We start from the raw sequence: 5,711 nt of genomic DNA on the forward strand, positions 1-5,711 counted from the left end.
TGTGTATCACAAAGAGAATTGTGCAACAAATGAATAGGCAACCCTCAGAACAGGAGAAAATCCTGGTCAACTCCACGAGCCACCCCCAACCCCTAACTTATTCCATGAATCAAAAGACCGCCCATATGGGAATAGTTCTGAGATGGGGGCAAGTCACGTCCTGCTGAGTCCTGAACTTTGCTTTACCTACTAGTAACGGAATCAATCAAGGGTAGACTGTGTAGCACCCTGGTAGGGGAAGTCGGGGCACTGGGAACCAAGCGTGTGTCCTTGCAGAACTTTTCTTATCAGCAGCCTCTGTGGAAGGTACTGCTCCCCACCTCACCCACCCCAGTGTGACAAACAGCGAATCTAGAATACCACTTCTTCTGGTGCAGAAAACTTTGCTGTGCTTCTGGAACATCCGACATTCTCACTCACACTCATAATTTTACCATTGTGAATTGCGAGGACACAAAAGAAGTTGCCTTTGTTAAGCCCAAACATAAGGAAAATATTTTTAAATATGTACATATGTGTCCAATAAAAAGGAATGTTTCACAAGGCTTATTAAAACCATAGTCTTGTATAAATACCACTGTATCAAGCAAATAGCACTTCCAAGGGGATGCTAGTCTGCCAATCATTCTGTCAGACTTGAACTGGTACCACCTTTGGAGTCCCCACTACTAACCTTGTGGCCATTAAATGTTGTTTTAAAACAGCTTGTATGGCCTGACTGTTTTGCCTTAAACGTTGTCTTAGCCAGCCTTCAGATGAATCCCTGTTTTCCACAGCATCATTTTGATGTATCACAATGTCCCCTGTTTACTCCCAAATAAAACATAGCATTTTTAAAGGCCCACTGTTGGGGGGTAGGAAAGTAGGGGTATTCTCATTCAAGTGTTACCCCAACCAGCCTACTGTCTGTAGTAGTAGTTTTCTGTAAATGCATTAATTTTTTTAACATATCACTTCAAAAGGGAGCTTTAGTATAAGTCCCATAAATGGCAGAAACATACTAAGTACAGTAAATTAAAGATTTGTCTGGGAAACTTGCTACTGTGATACTCATAAAACAAAAATGAAATATTGGCTTTAAAATAATGCATCTGGCTTATAAAAGGGCAGAGATAAGTCACTCAGCATGAAGCCTAGACCTCTGACGGCCATTCAAGAACAAAAGTCAGCGACTATTCTGACCACCAGGTAGGTGGCAGACAACAGACTGGTCAAGGCTGTCATCACTGCACTCATCTCCCGGGGTTTCAGAGAATGCCTGCTGCTCATGCTCGGAGTCTTGGGCAGATGGCAGCTGTGTTTCCAGCTTTCTCCTCTTGCTGCTCTGTCCACACTGGACGTCCTTCTCCATGGAGTCAGTCTGGTGCTGAGGCTGAGTCAGTGTCTGAGAGAAGCTCAGCCTATAGTTGAGTCCCAAAGACTAGGATTTAGGGGATTGCGTGACCCATTAGAAGAAGCCTTATAATTTTAGAGTCTGTATATTGAGTCATGGCTAATGGCATGTAAAAATAAGCCATAAGACCTTCTAAGAGAGGATATGCAATATGGATATTGTAGTCCCAGACTTTAGAGCAATTGGAATGGTGCCCTCCATTACAGTCCTCCCACGATGAGCCAGAGGCATGGTAGGCAAAGCTATATATATGGTTTCCTCTTGTCTCAGGCTATTCTCTTATATATTCTAGTATGAACACTCTTAATATGAATAAATTAATTGATATGTGAAAGCTATGTAGGGTTAAAAGCATCCAGAGAAGCCTATACTACCATCCGTGTTCTTCCAGATTTTTAGAATTCCAGGTCATTCCCCAGGATTTTTCTCCTGAGGTCATATAGCTCCACATAAGAATCTGTAAACAGCACCTCAAGGGAAAAGCAATACTGCACAGTAACTCACAGTTAAGGGGAAAGAGATGTGTCAGCTTTAGCCGGAGTAACACAGAGAAATTAGACATGGTAAGCAACTTTGTGATGTGTTGTGAGGCCTGGGAAAAATCTGGTTCTCCTGTCATTTCTGCCAAGTCGCGGGGAGACAGGAAGACTACTCTTATATGCAGGTAAGCTTTAGGTGAGCCTCTTCCTGTGTTTTCCAAATTCTCTGGAGTCACAAATGCACCTCTGGTCAAACAAAGGATGTGAGAATAATCCATTTGTATCTCTTATGCTTCGTTGGGAAATCACTGCGTTATCTTCATAAATTGAGTGCCAAGGCTATTTGCTAGGTCTCAAACACCAGTGTGTGTGTGTGTGTGTGTGTGTGTGTGTGTGTGTGTGTGTATGTCTGTGTGTGTGTCTCTGTGTGTGTCTGTGCCTTGGAACAGCCTTGTTGTCCAATCAAGAGGCTGACCCAGATTGTGCTATGTGCATCGAGGTGGGGGAACACTTATTAACACACTTATTAACACATTTCCTGTCGGGATACATTGTTGCCTGGTTAGAGGTGACAGTCTGCCATAAACCTAGCAGCTTTCTCTCTAACTCAGGAACTCTGGAACTCCCTTGTCCAGCAAAGCTTCCTGCTTTTTACCTGCCCTTATCTGGAGGATGTCCCTGGCCTGGAAGACTGACCTTTCTGAAAGTTGTCTCTAAACCAGATGCCTGATTCATCTAAAGCAGCTTGACCCTTAATACAGATCCCTGCTAAGAAGACTTGTGCTGGAAGCTTTCCGTTAGGACCCTGTTGCTACATACTAAGTCTTGTGATTGGAGCTGCCACTTAATAAAAATTAGGGTTAATCCCCAGGCTCCCCAATTCTATATATTCCTTATATTCTGGAACAAAGTTGAGCTGATTCATCAAAATCTGTCTCCTGTGGGGCGGTCTGTTCGTGCTCATGGGCTGTGTTACAAAACTTTCTATTGCCACTTTTGCCTCCTTCCCCTCTTGACCTCATGGCCAACAGAAAGAAAATCCCTACAATTTCCTTTGTAGACAAAAGTAAAAGAGAAAACCGAATTCAGACCAGTGTTTACAGAATAAATCATCTCTGGGAACTGATTCTAACTCTTCAACATTGGTTTGCTCTGATGAAGAAACACACCTCTCTTGGTTCCTAACCCCTCAGCCCTTCCATCTTTATTTTTGGCTACAGAACAGCCAATCAAAAATTTTGCCTAATGAAAAGGGCTGCAGTTAGGTCATCTTCCTACTACTGCCTTAAGAAAGATGAATGGCAGCCAAGAACCACAGAGTGAAAGCCAGATGTTGAAGGTTCTGTTACTGGTTTTGATACTGAGTTGTTTGTTATGTTGGGCATCATCCACTCATATCAGGGCTTTAGGTCTCATTGGGCAACAAGGAAAGCACTGCATTGGGTTTATATGTCTTTGCTCTTGGGCTACCATAACAGTTTATGGGTGTTGGGGTAGTGTCTTTCTTCCTTCTTTCTTCCCTCTGTCCCTCCTTTTCTCCTTCCTTCCTTCCTTTTTTCCTTCTTCCTTCCTTCTTTTACTTCCTTCCTTCCTTTTTTCCTTCCTTCCTTCCTTCCTTCCTTCCTTCCTTCCTTCCATTATTTCTAGAGACTGGGAATTGAACCTCAAGTTGCCAACAGGTTGGTTTTTCTCTTAGGCCCTCTTCTTTGGCATGTAGCAGGGTGTCTCCTTCATGCCATTAATGTGGTGGACCCTCCATACGAGTTTGTCAATGGTGTCACTTGCATTTCCTAAATTCCTCCTGTGATAACATCCATCAGATTGGATTAGTGCCCACGTTCATTCTCTTAGTTTACTGTTCTAAGTTTTAAGGGGCTTGTGTCTAAATATAGTCACAACGATTTGGGCTGGGGGGTAGAGCTTTAAAATATGAATTGTCAGGTATTTACATACCAATTTTTGGTTTTTCCCACATAGCAGACTTGAGATGGACATTCAAGCAGAAAGATCTTATGATTATAACAGTTGGCAAGAACAAGAATGAGAGGTAGAAGAAGGAACATGGCCAACGCGGAGTTAATTATGCCACCAACTTTTACTGAGGGTTAATGAGTGGAAACACTGGGAAAGAGTTTGTTTGTCAAAATAAACTAAGTGGAGAGGAGAAGAACAAGAAACATGAATACATCGACTCCATTAGTCACCACCTGACCCTTACTTCAGGTGTTGGAGGGTTGTGGATCTCCTAAAACCAAGACTCATCATGAATACTGTGATCTTCTTCCATCAGGGATATCTCTGAAGCAAAGAGGCATTTCTGGAAGGTGGAAGTCATCAAAGAGCACTGGGTTGCATGGTTCCAGAAGGACAGCCACTGGCAACATCTGCTTTAGCATTCCAGCTCTGAGCCCTACAACAGAGACTGTAGACATATTTGTATATCATCTTAGAAGAGGGTGTAGAGACCAGGCGACAAAGGTCCCGACAATACTCAGTGCAAATTGTTTGCATTCTGCCTGCATTTTTCAGATTGGCTATCCAAAAAATGTGTACCAGCTCAAGTATAGCTATTTAATTCTAGCTCATAGGATGTCTAAATCATTGTATAGCACAGGGCAGCTGTTATCCAGGTGATGTGGGAGTCCCCTCTTGTATGCTGTGAATATCACTGGTGAATAAAGAAACAGCCTTGGCCTGTTGATAGGGCAGAACTTAGGTAGGCGGGGAAAACTAAACTGAATGCTGGGAGAAAGAAACAGGAGTTAGAGGAAAGCCATGTAGCTGTGCCAGAGACAGACGCCAGTAAGCCGGTGGTGATACACAGACTAATAGAAATGGATTAAATTAATATGTAAAAATCAGCCAATAAGAAGCTGCTAATGGACCAAACAGTGATTTAATTAATACAGTTTCTGATTGACTACTTCTGGAAATAACTAGCAGCCTCCTCCTACATCCAGACACAGCTTAGGGAAACAGACTCCTGATCACTCTTTCTTTATCCCTAACAGTTATTGCCTCTAGCAGACTGTAGGAAAAGTCACGGTGGAGAAGGTCAGCTGCCTCCTTACTGCACAGAGCAATCTTCTTCTCACTCCTACTCCATTGGCAATAGCTGATCTCATGCCAGGACTATTCAGACATATCATTCCTGGCTGCACAGGGCCTTCCCAGGAGGAATTCTACACTGGCAGAAGGAGAACAGGAAGTTTGACTTCTCCTCTGTCATCCATTTCTTTTTCCTACAACCCCAGGGCTCCTCCCAAATGCCTGCCTCCCCTTATAGCTGTACCCTGGTTCCATACAGAACCTATATTCATCCTTTTAGAGACCCTTAAGATGCAGAAGAGTCATCAGAAAGACTTGTATGGGAACTTTGATGGGAAGTGGGGGAGGAGATCCCAGGACTGTCAGCTTAAGGAATTAAGAGATGTGTTCTAGTGAAGTCCATGATGAGCACCTGTGAGGCTGTGATGGGCTATCACCATTCCTAACCCATGGTGAGGACCCCCAGGCAAAGCCTCGCTCTTCTGCAGGCATCTGCCAGGCTTGGGAAAGCTCACAGAGCACTGAGGTGAGAACATGGCAGGGAGAAGAAAGTGAATCAAAAGTCGTTGGAAGAGTCTCTGGCCGTCTGTAATCAGAGAGTTGGGCTGTGACTGTTCAAATAAAAGAGGCCAAACTGTGGGTGTGTGGGCGTTCAGGTTAAGCAGAATAAACAGGGGGTGTAGCTTAGAGCTCTCACGGAAAGTCCTGGGAGCTTCTGAGAAGAAGGAGGAGTTTTCTGTCATTAAGATTATATAAATGTGTTTAGTGGCCAAGATTTCTGGGTGGATCTC

The sequence above is a fragment of the Microtus oregoni genome, unplaced genomic scaffold (genome assembly GCF_018167655.1).
Source record: "Microtus oregoni isolate MIOR12 unplaced genomic scaffold, Mior012 000004F_ref0000308, whole genome shotgun sequence".
Lineage (NCBI taxonomy): Eukaryota > Metazoa > Chordata > Mammalia > Rodentia > Cricetidae > Microtus > Microtus oregoni.